Consider the following 16,181-nt stretch of genomic DNA (forward strand, 5'->3'; position numbering starts at 1 on the left):
AAACACGACAGGAATGTCATAGAGGGAATTTATATATATGCAAACACAGAGGGGTCACAGAGTGGTACTTTCGCAAAGTGACCTTATCTATTCGAGGAGCACTTTTAAATTTTCTTCAGTTTACACCATAAAAGCCATGTATGTTTGCATAGAAACAAATGCTTCTAATAACAAATATAAGATTCATTATACTAGCTATATTTCCAAGTGAGAGACCTTAATTCACATATCTTCCTTCCTTCCTTCCTTCCTTCCTTCCTTCCTTCCTTCCTTCCTTCCTTCCTTCCTTCCTTCCTTCCTTCCTTCCTTCCTTCCTTCCTTCCTCCCTTCCTTCCTTCCTTCCTACCTTCCTTTCTCCCCCTTTCTCTTTCTCCCTTTTTCATTCTTTTGCTCCTTTTTATAGTCTCTTCTTTGCCTTCCCTTTCTTTATATATTTTTCATGGCCTCAATTATCCTCTCTGCAGGTGACTTCCATATTTGTAGCCCTAGTTTTTCTCCTGAATTTTATTCCTCTACCTCTGCTCATTGAAAAATTTCCACTGGATATCTCACAGATAATTCAAACCCATATTGTCCAAAGAAAACTAATTCTTTTCCCCAAATCCACTCTTATCCTGAATTTCCCTATTTCTGTTCAGAACACCACCATCTATCCAGTGATCTAATTTCAAAACCTCAGAATCATCCTTGATTCTTCACTCTCTCTCTCTCAACTTCCCATATCTAATCAGTTGCTGAATGTTGACCATCTCACCTCCTTACCATCCCATTCTCTCCATTCATGCAGCCACAATCCTAGTTCAAGACCTCATCATGATTCCCTTGAATTATTGTGATAGCTTCATAATTGGATTCCCTGTCTCAATTTTCCACCTTTCCAATCTATCCCTCACACAGTATCCAAAATCATATTCCAGCTCAAAATGTTTCAGCAATTCCCTTTTGCCTTTAGGGATAGGTACTGAATTTGTGATTTTACTTGTGTAATGAGCTCCTGATAATTCACTCTACCAATTCATGTCAGCATTTTCTCTGCAACTTAAAAGCCTCAGATTTGCCTAGAACGCTGAGTGATTAAATGACCTGTATAGGGTCACATAGTGACTATCTATCAGAAAAGGGATTTAATCCTGTATTTTCCTTCTTTCTAGATCAGTTTTCTAACCCATTATCCAACATTGTTTCTTGGATTAAAAAAATACAAACTTCTTTACTTGGCATTCTTGCACAATCTGACTCTAAACCTTTTTTTAGGTTTATTTACTGTCTATTATGCTTTGTGCTACAGTCAAACTGGCCAGTTAGGACATTTTAATTCTATTGAGAACACTATCTCTAGTGCATGAAATGTGCTCCTTCATTTTTAGCTCAGATCTAATACCACCTCTTTCTTGAAGCCTGTCTTGAGACATTCATCCCCTCCACTCCCAAACAGCCACTTATACCCTTGCCCCTAGAAATTATTTTGTTCTTATTGCATATATATATATATATATATGTGTGTGTGTGTGTGTGTGTACTTATGTATATATTTGCATGTGTATGCACAATATATAAATGTGTATATCTGTATATACTTATAAATATGTATATATGCATACATATATATATGTGTGTATATCTATATCTATATTATATAGTAAATATATAATTTACTTTTAAGTATACGTGTTTTGTGACACAGCTGCAAATTCCTTGAAAGAAGGGTCAGTTTCATTTTAGTCTCAATTTTATTAACTCTAGGCACAGTTCTTGGCACATAGGATTACTTAATAATTGGTTGCTGATTGACCTTCAGCCTTAATCTATCTTCTAACATATCCAACTGCCTCCTGGACATCTCTACCTGGAAGTCCCAGTGGCACCCTAAGTTGAACATGCCTGGAGCAGAATTCATCACTTTTTCCATAAAACTTGTTCTTTTCCTAACTTTCATGTCTCATTTAATGAATTCCTAGGTATAGCATTCATGAAATATCTCTCTGTCTTCTAGCCTTACACACAACTCTGTTCTGCTTTTTGTTTGCTTAGTATTATTTATGAAATCATAAAGGTCTTTTAAGATTTCTTTAGAGATTCTATCTTTATCTTCATTTGTATTTTTGCAATTTGTTATATTAATTTACTTCATTAAAATTTTCCTTTATGAATCTTTTGGGGAGTATCCATTTTTGTTATTTGAATAGATAATTTTTTTTCCTTTGGATAACATTCTTTGAAAACAGGAGATACTTTTTGATAATAAAAATGCCATGAAAGGGAACCAAGTAGCTAAGCTACACTAAATATATGTAGAAGTCCCTACTAGAGGTAACATCATTTTGAGGGCATAGAGAGACTAATTCTCAGGATATTTAAAAAACAAAAGACCGCAGTCTTAAGGGAAAAATATTGCTATCTTTGGTAAAAGTGATAGAAAGAACTTCAATGAATCAACTAAATACCTATTTTCAGATTTTAATAAAATCTTTTGAGAAATAATCTGCAATATACCGAAGACATCATTGGTAAAGTCAGGAGGAGAGAACAAGTAGACTCTCAAAATGGTATTTTAAAAGTAAACTACATACAATCACAGGCAAATGAAAATATAGAGAATGCAAGTTTTATTGACTTTTTTATTGACTTTCAAAAAGAATATTTTGATAACGTGAAATGTTGCATTAAAGATCTCTTCCAAAAAGCTGTTTTGCTTAACTTATAACAATATATTTTTTTTCAATGATCCTCAAATCACTAAGGCAAAATGATACATAAAATAGGATAAAATATGTTAACCAAAGGTATTTGCTTCTCAAATCAAGAATGTCACTTGTCAGTACCAAGTCCAAATTGAAGAGGGATTATTTTATTTGCCCATGACATTGTTATTTGTCTTTTGAAATTATATAATTTACTGAATTATATTAATAAACACCCAAAATTTTGTTTTACCTATTCACAAGGAACATCAATTGAAGAAAGAATGTCTTTTGTCTAGACTATAATATACAACTCAATGGACAACTTATGTTGCTGGCTAATCAGTAAATATATCCATAGGACAGACTTGTGGATGCACAGTGAGTTGGGCCTACAACTGAACAGAAGAAGACTGAGATGGATTATCTTTGGAAAATTGAAGAGTATTCTTAATGAACTCAAATTTGTCACTGAAATGAGGATATCATTTTTTTGTTTTATTAATTATTTTTCTACTAATGCGATATAGTTCCTAAGCTATAAAATACCACATTTTCACAGAATTATAACTGAGAATCACTCAAAGGATAATGGAGAAATGTATTGTGAGCATGAGTAAGTTTATAAATTACACTAGAGAAATTTTATAAGGAATCTTATTAGAGTTGTGTATGACTAGAAAAGAAGGTGGGCCAGTCACATAATGGGAGTTAAGGAAAACTGATTGATTACCCTTGTATTTCATGGGCATCCATGCAAGGTCAAGTGATTTAGAGAAATGCCCTTAATTTATTGGGTGGGTATCCCATGGAGGATTGATGATAGACCATGCATAAGTAGGAAATAGGATGAGACATATATGAGAAGAATGTGTTCTGTAATATTGAGGGAAGTACTCACATTAATGAGATTCCTACCTATTGAACTATAGCCCTTCATTTTCTCTCTCCCCTTACCCCCTTTCAGTGTTTCATTTTCCCTCAATTTTTATTCTTCCTGTGCTGGCAGGTCAGTGTTTTTCTAGTGGAAAGAAAACTGTTAAGATCCCTGATCTCAGGATTCTAGAGTTAATGCTTTTTTCCCCCCTTAAACAATTGGGATAAAGTGACTTGGCCAGGGTCACACAGCTAGGAAGTGTTAAGTGACTGAGGTCATATTTGAACTCAGGTCCTCCTGACTTCAGGGCTGGTGCTCTGTCCACTGGGCTATCTAGCTGTCCCTAGAGTTAAGTCTAGTTGTTAACTAATCCCACTGATATTATGGCTCATAAATTCCCTTCCCCACCTCCAAGTATTTCTCTTAAAAATCAATCACTGATACTTAATCGAAATTAAACAAAGCACTAATTGAAAATGCAAAAGAAACTTTTAATAATTATATAATATTTCACGCATAAATAAATATGAACAAATAACAGTGGAGATAATCTATAGAGAAATTAAGTATATACTTAAAATTCCAGGGAAATAAGAATGTACACAACTGACCAGAGCAACTTACAGTTCTGGAACCACCCAGATCTTTGAGTCTCAGGAACTGCCCATAAAGATGCTAGATGAATGTAGCTTCTACTGAATAGATCTGAAACACACTGTGATATTCTAATACTTCAGTTGATGTGATGTCTCAGCTGGGCAATATGCCCCATAGGGCCCTTTTCTGAGATTTGCCTCTCAATTGTTCCTCTGTTAAGCTCAGTCTGCTTCCTCAACAGCAATGTTAGATTCTGCCACTTCCAGTTTCAGACTCAGTTGATGCCTTCAGCACCCTTTATCTTAATCTGTCAAATTCTTCTCCAACTCTGTGCTTTTGCATGATTGTTCTTTCCCTTTTCTACTTCTCAACAGGTGTCAAGGAAGAGAATTATCTGCTGTCTTCTCTTTTCTTCTCAGGAGTAAACAGATGACAGTAGTGAGAACTACCTCTTTTTGGTCAATCAAAGCTATTTGGCAATAAGTGATAACTGTAGAAAGTTAAGGCTTTTCTTTTATGGAGCTTGAAGGGTATACACACATGTACATTTATGTATTCATATGCACACATATATACAAGGATAGTACATACAGTATATATTTGAAATACATATAAAATACATAGAGATATATACATTCACATATATTTGTGTGTATGTATATATGCATATATATATAGAGAGAGAGAAAATGCCAACACAAACATATCAATACTGAGACTTCTATTTCTGAATAAATAAGTATATTATATATAATAAATATTCAATTTAAAAAGACATGTTTATTCTATTTATATACAAATAAATTTATTCTATATCTCTGTATATATTTATTTATATCTCATAATTTAAAAATAAATTATATATTATATTTATATAATACATATGTGGATATGAATAATCAGTAGGAAATTTTCTATGAGGGATATAATTTAATATAATGGTTTGTAGTAATATTATCATATTTTGGTACTTATCCATAATAGAGTTAAGTATAGTTGTCTCATAATCACAAAACCGTCCACTATTCATATATCTCTAGTTATTAACTCAGACTTCTCCAACTTTTTATATGCAAATAACCATGTGAAGTACAAAATATTTAAACCTATGTCTTACATTCAGTTCAAAGTTCAACAGATTTTATATGCAAATGAGTTCTACTATCTCAGAATACTGAGACATTCTTAATTTGGTAACTGCTTCCTCAGAAAACTAAAGGAAAATTATGTTTAAGGCAAATGAATTTGTCAAGGGTTATTCCCCTTATGGAAGTATGAACAATTATACCCTCAGGTTACATTTTCATTTTTTTATGAGATATGATATTCTACTCTCTATTAATAAATATGATATTATTTAAGCACACTTATAAAGCTCATCATTCATGATTATCAATGGAGGCAGCTAGGTAACACAATGAATAAAGAACTGGGTCTGGAGTCAGAAAAACAAGTTCAAATTTGGCTTCAAGCACTTATTAGCTGTGAGAATCTGAGCAAGTCATTTAACTGTCATCTACCTCAGTTTCCTCATTTGTAAAATGGGAATAATGATAACACCTAATTCTAGGGTTGTTATGAAGATCAAATGAAGTATTATGTATACAACACTTAGCACAGTGCTTTGCTATAGGTCTTAGGTATAGTGATGATGTCAGCGATAATATAAGAGCATTATCTTGGAAGTTAGAACACATAGCTTTCAGTTTTGTCTTTGCTATTAGAAATCTGTGTGACTCTGCCCAAGTCCCTTAACTTCTACAATATTTCAGTTCCACATGAATAAAACATGGGGGATGGAATAGATCAAAACATCATATGAACTTTTGTTCATATATTTCTTCTAGGGCCTAACAGAGTGCCTGGTCTAAAATAAACTGTTTCCTGATGGATAAGACAACAGGGATAGCTATAAAAACCAATAAAATATGGTTTCTAAGTTTATGTAAAGCTCTGAAATTTATATAACATTTAAAAGTTTTCTTTCAGGACTCATTTCATTTTACTGTCATAATCCTTAGAGAGAGAAAAAGCTCTATTTCTCTTTTCTTGTGAGGAAACTGAAAGTGAAAGGTTTTTAATATCTCAATCAACAACTGTTTCTTAAATGAATACCATGTGTTGGGCACTATACTAAGCAAAGGAAATATAAAGGAAGGCAAAATAGTTCCTGTCCTCATGAATCTTACATTCTAATGGGGGAGATAACACAAATAAAGAAGGTAATACAAGTATTTACAGATAAGATAGAATGTAACCTTAGAGAAATAAAACTATAGAGTAATATCTATAATGAATATAAATGTAAACTATTTGCAAAGAGACGACATTAAAAAGATTTTAAACTAAGATCAGGACTGCTTAGTTGTTCAATATACCATATTAATAACAAAAATAAAATCATGTGTTGCAGAAAATATTTTGAAAGAATACATTTTTACATAAAAAATTAGAAATCAGAGTATTAGACTTTCCTTAATGAATAATGCCTATTTAAAGCCATCATTTTTAATGAGTAAACACTAGAAGCTTTTCCAATAAAGAAATGGGTGAAGCATGGGTAACCATAATTACTAGTGTTAGAATGATTTTCTATGGTAATAAGACAAGAAAAAATGAAGTAAGGCAACAAACATTGGCGAAAAGGAATCAAAAGTATCACTATGTATAGATGATATAATATTTATTTAGAAATTTCTAAGAGATTCAACTAAAATTTAATAGAAACTTTAATTTCAGTAAAAATATAGGACATAAACCATCACAAATGATCATTTCTGCTCAGCAGTAACAAAAATCAGCTGAGAAAAGTAGAAAAAGAAATTCTGCTAAAAATTACTATTGCTTTTTAGTTATTTCAGCCATGTCCAATGCATTGTGACTCCATTTGGAGTTTCTGTGGCAAAGACACTGGAGTGGCTTGTCATTTCCTTTCCCAGTTTGTTTGACAAATCAGAAAACGGAGGCAAAAAAGGTTAAGTGATTTGACCAGGATCACTCATATAACTAATAAGCAGTTGAGGTCAGCTCTTTTTTCATATAATACTTCCTCTTATCAAAGATGTATGGGTAATCAATATCAGTATATAAAATCAAGAAATATTTCCCAGTAGCTAGACAAAGTTTCAAGAAAAACAGGAAAAAATACTCCAAATCACTAATAATAAGACAAATGCAAATTCAAACTCTGATATTTTTCTTCTCACATTTATTATATTGACAAACATGACAAAGAAAATAACTATTCTTTGGAAGACAATAAAAGCAAAGACTCACTAAAGACTAATACATGGTTTGTGGTGTTATTAACTAATCTAAGCATTCTGCAAATCATTTTGGATTTACACACCAAGAATCACTAAACTGTACCTATTCTTTGATCCCAAAATAATTCTACTAGGCCTATGCAACAAAGAGATGTAAAAGAAGAAAGGATCTTTATTTGTAAAAAGAAAAACTAATTATGGCTATACATTTTTTTTTGTTCTTGCAAAAATTGGAGATAAAGTGGCTACCCATTAACTGAAGAATGACTGAATGAATAATAATTTATGAATGCAGTATAATATTATTTTGCAGTTAGAAAAAATAAATTTCATATTTGGAGAAATTTGGGAATATTTATGAACTGTTGCAGAATGAAGTGAGCAGAACCAGATTTACTATTTATTGAATGACTACAAAAATAAGAAAACAACCTTAAAAAATTTTTTAAATTCTGACTAATGACTCCAGAAAAATGATGGAGGAGCATGCCTTCTACCTTTTAGAAGTGATGTGATAAATGGTGGGTGCATAATGAAATATACATTTTCAGACATAGTCAGAACTTCCAAATTAATTTGCTCAACTATACTTTTATTAAAAAGAGGACTTTTGCTTTTGGGGTAGGCTTTGTATGAGAGTAGAGCAGGTAGCAATAGTTATTCAAAAACATGTAAAAAAAATAAAGCTACCAAAGGGAGATTGGATTTGGGTCACATTAAAGCAAAGTAATATTAGTATTACTATGTTGACTGTGAATTAGTAAGAATATCAATATGATTTACAATTACATTTACAATTTTTATTTCTTGTTCTTTTATCTATAAATGTTCATGATGGTTGATAACCTTCTAGTGGATATTTTAAAAGTCACTTTAAATGAAAAAAAGAAAAGAAAAGAAAAGAAAGGTTTGTCCTGACATGTCAGTGAAAACAAAATCTCAATTGGATGGTTCCTAGGAAACTGTAAGTCTTTTTAAATACCCAAAACTTTTTATGAAACCAAAGCTCTGTCATTTTAGTAACAACTTTCTCATAATACTATACGGTAGTAAACCCCTCTCCCCCCACTCTGATAGAATTTAAAATGGATTAAAAGTGAGCATCATACATAGGGCAATGAGTAAAATAAGTTTCAACCTGAGTAAAATAAGTTTCAACCTATAATCAATAAGGAAGTTTGAAGAAAAATGAGGATAAAGATGACATCATATTATATGACAGTAAGAAAAGATAGGTGAGGGTGAGGAATGACATTTGGAAAGTCAGATATTTCTTGGGTACCCATGTAGTTATTAGTATGTCAAAAGAAAATAAGGAAAGCCTTCAGAATTTTGGATACATCATTTTGGTGAGCATGGCCAAGAGACTTATAGGATAATTAAGCATGGTTGTCATCTGTTACACTGGAGAGAACTTCCAAAAATAGGATCTCTTTGATTTTTTTTGAGTATTTTCATATTGCTTTGAATCCTTTATTATTTGCTGGGATCGAGGAAAATGGTGATGTGTATAAGTCAAAGTACTGGATAAACTAAGTATTTTTCATCACAGATTTTATAACACATTTTCTGATTCTTCTTTCTTAGATAGTTTTCTTTCTAATTGTTTTTAAGTAAGTATTTAAGTCACTTTGTATCATCTGTTCACATAATTACAATGCATAATAGGGAATCTTGGCCAGAAGGAAAAAGCCAGGTTTATATTAAAAAATATTTAAATGGGTAACTCCCTATATATACATACATATGTGTGTGTGTGTGTGTGTGTCTGATGCTCACATATCATTAGTGAAGAGTTGATTATATTCTAAAATTCCTTGTTTATAGTGTTATGTTGGAAACTGTCAGCAGATGAGGTCATTATTTCTATGAAGATTGTGCTTTTAGATGTATTTGTTGTACAGAAAGTATGAAACAAAAGACAATGAATGGAAGAAGAACAAAGACATCCTTGTCTCTGGTATTGTGCCTTTCTCCTTTCTTTGTATAAAACAGCATCTTCTTTGAAAGCTTGGAAATAGAACTCTTCATCTTGTATATAATTTGCCTGATTCACTTATTCCTGGCTACTCTTAAAGCAAGGAAGCATATTAATAATAAAGAAACAAAAGCCCCATAATACATTCTAATTCTTTAGAAGAACTATATGGAAGACTCATAATTCATAAGAGACACATTTTAGAGATAGTTGTGAATAGGGAAATCTGCATAGACTGACCTGTAATGAAAATAAAGACCTTTTATCTTTCAGCTGTTCACTAATTCACTTAAAAAAACACACAACAAAGGATGCATATTAATACTAGATGCCACGATGTACAGGATGTAAAAATACAAGGATTATGTAGTAGCAACATGCTCTCATACTATATCATGCCATGGGCAGATAAAGTGACATATTATGAATATTTAAAACCAAGAAATTGGTGATCCATAGATTCTGGAGATTTCCTCTCCTGTCATTGCATTTAGTCACATTGACACATCAATAGGAGACATGCTTTATTAAACATCTGTTTTGATAATTGAATATTGCTCTTCACAGTACAAGATATTCACAGGATTAGAAGAATGTTTGTTGGTTCTATAAACTTAACATTGCTTGTATTTCCCTGAGTAGAATTTTTGGAGAGCCTGACACAGTTCTTTTATCTTTGGATAATAACCAGGAGTTATGTTGGCTGGTATGTCATTTATAATACAAAGATAAAGCATAGATAGTTACATTTGGTGACATGATTTCAGCCTGAGGAAATTACTAAAACTAATTAAGATATTTGTCACTCCATTTAGGTCTGAAACTCTATAGTTGATTTCTGAACAGTCATCAGTAATGAGGTGGTACCCCTTCAGTTTAATATGTCACTTGAAGAAAGGTATCACTAAGGTAGCATTCTGGTATACATTTCAAAACCTTTGTTGGTTCTAGAACCAAATTCTGATGGGGCTTGTAAATTCATTTTGAAATTATAGAAATGTGTAGATAAGGAGAGACTTCTTTTTTAAGCTTCCTCATTCCCTTGCCACCAGGCCACCTTAACCTTAATCTATTTAAAACATAATAATTTTACTGAAATATCTTAAAATATATACCTGTTACTGTACTCAGTGTCTTTTATTCCTATCTTCTCAAAAGTCAATGAGTATCTCAGAGGTTTAATTTATTTTTCAAAATTTATTTATCTCAACTTCCTCAACAGTGTTTTGGTGATACATTAATAGAGAGAAGAAGAATGGGAAATCGTAGGCATTAGGAAAGACATTATAGTGAACATGAATTCTTAAACATTTTTGTGTTATGGATTCCTTTGGTAGTCTGGAGAAGTCTGTGGATGCCTTCTCAGAATGAAGTTTTTAAATGCATGAAATAAATTAGGATTATAAAAAATCTATCATATTGAAATAGTTATCAAAATGTTAAAACAAAACATGTATAGACCACAAATTAAGAGCCCCTTTTGCAAAAAAGAAATGAAGAAAGAGAGATTTTATGACGCAGAAGTGGCAAACTATAATCTAGACATGGGACACTAGCAGTCAAAGGCATAGAGATAAAAGATATGAAGCTGTGTGTAAGGAGCCAATTTGGCTGGATCACAAAGTGTGGTAATGGGAATAATTCAAATAAATCTGGAAAGATATATTGGTGCCAAGTAGTGAAGGGTTTTAAGAGCTAAACAGAGGAGTTATTTTATCATAAAGGCAACAGAGAACTACTAGAATTTATTGAGTAGATGATTGATATGATATGTATTTAAAGAAAAATCATTTTGGGAATCTTTTCCAGGATAAACTGGAATAGTGAAAAATTATCAATTAGGAGACAAGAAATATAGATAAGAAGTGATGAGAGCTAGAGATAGGGTGATATCTGTATATGTGGATAGAAGGGGATGAGGACTTAAAGACTGTAAATGGATTAAAAAAAATTTTTGGCAAATAGATTTGTGGAATGATTGAGGAGTTAAATATTGTACCTACATTATGTTTTTGGAAGAATGGTGCTGTCTTTAACAGAAATCAGAATGTTTGGAAGAGGAGTGGGTTTGGAAGAAAAAATAACGAATTGTGTATTGAATATGTTAACTTTATGATGTCTTCAGTACAACAGATTAATCTATTTATTATTTCTCCCTCAACTGTTCACCTCTAACTGAACAATAATTAACAAAAATCCTCATAATAAATGGGTATAAGACAGAAAAAATATTCCTACATTAAACAATGTTCAAATTTGTTTTTTCCAATTCAGCATTTTAAGTCTATCAATTCTTTATCAGGGTGAAGGTGGTTTCATACTCTGTCCTCCAGGCTTCTGACATTATCAGATTGATTAGAGTTTTAAAGACTTTCAAAGTTGTTTTCTTGTCATTGTATAAATTTTTTTCCTAGTTCTGTTTATTTTACTTTGCATAAGTTCATAGAGACCTCCTGGTTTCCTGTGAAAATATGCATTTCATCATTTTTATGGCATTGTGACATAATGAATCATTTATTGTGATTAATATGTACAAAGCACCATACTAAGCCCTGGAGATTCAAATAAAAAATAAGACAGCCATTGCTGTCAATCATTAAAAAAAAAAAACAAAAACAAAAAAACCCCAAAAACAAAAACAAACAAAAAAAAAACAAAAAAAAACCCCCAAACTTAAACTTTATATTAAAGGTAAATTTTTTCTAATTATATGCAAAGATACCTTTCAACATTCATTTTTGGTAAGATTTTTTTCCCTCTTTCCTTTACCATCCCCTTCTTAAGAGAATAAGTAATCTGATCTAGGTTATATATATACACACTCACATGCATATGTATATATCTATGTATATAAAACAATAATTTTAATATATTTTTCATATGATTCATGTTGGGAAAAAATCAGAACAAAAAGGAAAAGCATCAAGAAAGTAAAAAGCAAAACAAAAAGGTGAAACTATTGTGTATAATGTTTGAGAAGCTCATTTTTAATAGGTATTACATTAACATTCTAATAATGTCCCTTACACTCATTGACCATAATTTGTTGTAGCAATTTTCCAACTTCTATTTTTATACAAAATGAGTCTGTTCAGAATAAGGGGGTTATAAAAAGGTGTGTAGATTAATGTAAATGGGATAAAGAGAGAAAGAAAGAGTAGGGAGAGAGGATAAGAGGGATCTAGGGAGAGGGAGTAGGTTATAATAGTGAGGCAACATAATGGGTAAAAATAAAGCAGCAGGGACAGGACATAAAAGATATATCCAGACACAATTATGATCAGATGTAGAATTTATTAGAAAAAAAGGCATAGTATTCATTAATTTCAGATAAAGTTAAAGATAAAATAGATTTAATCAAAAGACAAAAAAAAATAAACTACATCATATGTCAACCATAATAATCAACATTGTTTTAAACTACTTAAAACAACTATATAGTATAAGATTGGAGTATTGCTATAGTATAGAAAATTAGTTAGATTTAGAAAAATAAAGAAAGACTTGGAATTATGAAGGAGAATGCTATCCATATACAGAGAGATATTGGACAAATGTATAGTTTCCTTATATAGTTGTATATATGTACATATGAGTGTGATTATAGATATCTATGTATCTATGTGTATATCCATGTTTAATTATAGTTTTCTTGGGAAAGGTAGGGTGGGAAGGAAAAAGGAAAAAAAGAATAAAGTGCACAGTAGAAAAAAAAGAAAAAGCAAAAAAAAAAGATGGATAGTTTTGAACACAATGTGTATTATTTATTATTTATGCTTTCTTAGAATGGAAATTCAAAAAATATTTTGAATCTTTTCTTACGTTCTGCTGTGTATATAATGTTTTTTTCCTTTTTTGTATTTTTAAAATAAATTTTAAATAATTAAAAATTTAAAATAGATCTGTTTTTTTTTTCTTTTTTTAAAATCTCTTTAGGATATTGACTTAGTAATGATATAGCCAGATTAAAAATATACATTTTATAACTTTTGTGAGCATAGTTTTATATTGCTTTCCAAAAAGACTGCAATAAATCACAATTTTGCCACTAGCATACTAGTGTGTCTGTTTTCTTTTCTTTTTCTTTGGCTTAACATTTTATGTTTCCTTTTTTGTCATTGGTAACCATTTGATGGATAAGAGTTAGAACCTTTGCATTTCTCCATTATTGATCCTGAACATTTTTATATGCTTGCTGATAACTTGAATTTCTTCCTTTGAAAACTACCTGTTCATATCTTTAAACCACTTGTCAATTGGGGAATGGCTCATTCATTTGAATCTCAAACAGCTTTTTGAATGAGCACAAAAATCAGGTAACCTCATTTATAATGAAATAACATGAAGATTTTTCTCCATAAACCTATAAGTCAAAATAAAATTTCCCCTTCAAATTAAATTCAATAGTTATTACTATATTATTCCTAGTGGGAAAAACAAGCAAACCAAAACCAAAACAAAACAATAAATTCATCATTAATTATTAATGTTAAAAGAAGCATCATAGAGTAGTGGAAGAAGAGTCAATTTCAAAGGCACAAAGACTTGAGTTTAAGTCTCAATTCTGATACATTTTGGCTGTTTCTGGGTAGATTGTTAACTTTTCAATGTTCGGGGCAGCTATATGACTATAAAGTGGTAGAGAAGATGCCAATTTCTATTGGTAAAGGAATTTTTCTCACTCAGCAGTTGCCTTTACCACTAAAATTATAGGTCTAGTTCCTGTCTCCTAATCATTAAGCATTTATTAAATATAATTGTGTTTTATTAATCTCCTATGTGATAATATATTGCAATCTATTTGGTGAAGCTGGACACATACAAAATAAAGGGTGGCATAGGTGAACTAGCAAAGGAGAGAGAAAAATAATAAGTGCTAGAGAAGGGAGAGACCATCAAGATGTGACATAGACTATATGACCAATATATTTACCATATATTTCAGTAAAAATTTAGTTTTTGGAGTATTGACGTCTATACCTTTTTTCAAGAGAAATGTGCTAAAATTATTACTACTAATTTATTGTTAAATAAATATAGTAAAAATGAATAAAGTATAAATAAAAGTATATATAAAAGCATAAAATATAAATAAAAGTATATAGTATAAATAAATCTAGTATAAATATAGTTTAGTGTTGAAATCTATTCCAAGTAAGTTTTTTTTTAATGCTACCTATACTAGATTCCTAGTATTCATTTTCCTAGATTCAGTATTGTCTGGATTTGGCTTATTTGAGTTTGAACCTTCACAGTGTTATGCTGTATGCAGTGCAACAATTGATTCTGTATCCCAAAGAGATCATAAAAGAGGGAAAAGTACCTACGTGTGCAAAAAATGTTTGCAACAGCTCTTTCTGTGGTGATAAAAAATTGGAAAATGAGTGGATGCCCATCAATTGAGGAATAGATGAATAAGTTATAGTATATGAAAATAATGGAATGTTATTGTTCTATAAGAAATGACAGATAGGCTGATTTCATAAAAGCCTGGAAAGATTTACACGAACTGATTCTGTGTAAAGTGAGGAGGACACTGTACACACACAGTAACAGCAAGATTGTGTGATGATCAACTATGATAGACTTATCTCTTTTCAGCAATTCAGTGATCCAAGGCAATTACAATAACCTTTGGATGGAAAATATCATTCATATCCAGAAAGAGAACTATGGAGATTTAATGCAGATCAAAACATACTATTTTCACATTTTTTTCTTCTTCTTTCACTTTGTGCATTTTTTCCTTTTTATTCTGATAAACCTCTTAGTCATATAGAAATATGTAAAATGAATTTACATATATAATTTTAATTTTTAAAAAATATGCTGTATGTTATTGCCTGGATTCCTTGTGTTTTCCTTGATTGAAATCTAGAGAGTGAAAAGCAGTAATAAGGTCATAAGTTTTAGATAGAGGCATTTAGCAAATGGCAAAAATGTCAATGATTTGGTCTAATTCCCTTCCAAGATATAAAAGAGGAGACTGATTCACAATGCATTTTAAAGAATAGACTTAGGCAATTGAGCTCCCATCATTACTGTGGGGTATTACTCCACAATCTAATAAATCTTACAGTTGGAAAAAAAATCTTAAGATGACATAGGTAACCATTTGGTTATTGCTGTGCACTTTTAGAATATCCTATAAAAAGCACATCTGCTTTCTAGCTAAGGAAACTAGAAGAGCCATAGAACCTATTGTTTACAGTGAGATATTGGAGTATGAAAACTTAGTCTAGGAAAAGAAAGGAAAGAGTTAATCTCATGCATTTTTCATTAAGATGGCTATAAAGTGACAATGGCATTATGCAAAAAATTTATATTCATAGGACAATTTTGATTCAGAAATGGAAGTCCCAGAAATTTGGGCCCTTTAAGAATCTATAATGTCAATGAATGAATAAATTGAAAGTTAAAGGAATTGAAATCTCATTGTAAGAGACAATAAAATATAAACAATGTATTAGTTTTAATTTAGGGTATGGCTGGATGACTGCTGTTGTTAATCAGTCAAATGCTCAGGTGTTTAAGCTATTACACAAGTACTATATTAATATAGTATTGACAATACTCTGCTACTTCTACTAAATCTAATTTATTATGATAACCATAGTTATATTACACACCAAACACATATGTACAAATAGTGTAATTTGCAATATTTTTCCATGTAGAAATACATGAAATTCTGTATTCTTATTAATGTTGTCGCAGTAAATTCCCTTCAGATGGGGTAGTTCAAATAACATTCTTGAGGGAAATCTGAATTTGTGAGGAGG

General features: G+C 31.1%; 1 protein-coding gene across 6 annotated transcripts in view; it reads left to right on the top strand.

Annotated features, from left to right (window-relative positions):
* Positions 1–16,181, top strand: part of TAFA2 (TAFA chemokine like family member 2) — a 551,862-nt gene that overhangs the window by 398,142 nt on the left and 137,539 nt on the right. Inside the window, exon 1 of one of the 6 annotated variants that reach the window (XM_074269785.1) lies at positions 8,271–9,381. The exons of the other annotated variants lie outside the window; for them this stretch is intronic. The gene's annotated coding sequence lies outside the window, so the exon portion shown is untranslated. Of the gene's footprint in view, positions 1–8,270; positions 9,382–16,181 lie in introns of those variants that run through there. 6 annotated transcript variants of the gene reach the window in all.

This window comes from Sminthopsis crassicaudata, chromosome 5, assembly GCF_048593235.1.
Source record: "Sminthopsis crassicaudata isolate SCR6 chromosome 5, ASM4859323v1, whole genome shotgun sequence".
NCBI classification, from domain to species: Eukaryota; Metazoa; Chordata; class Mammalia; order Dasyuromorphia; family Dasyuridae; genus Sminthopsis; species Sminthopsis crassicaudata.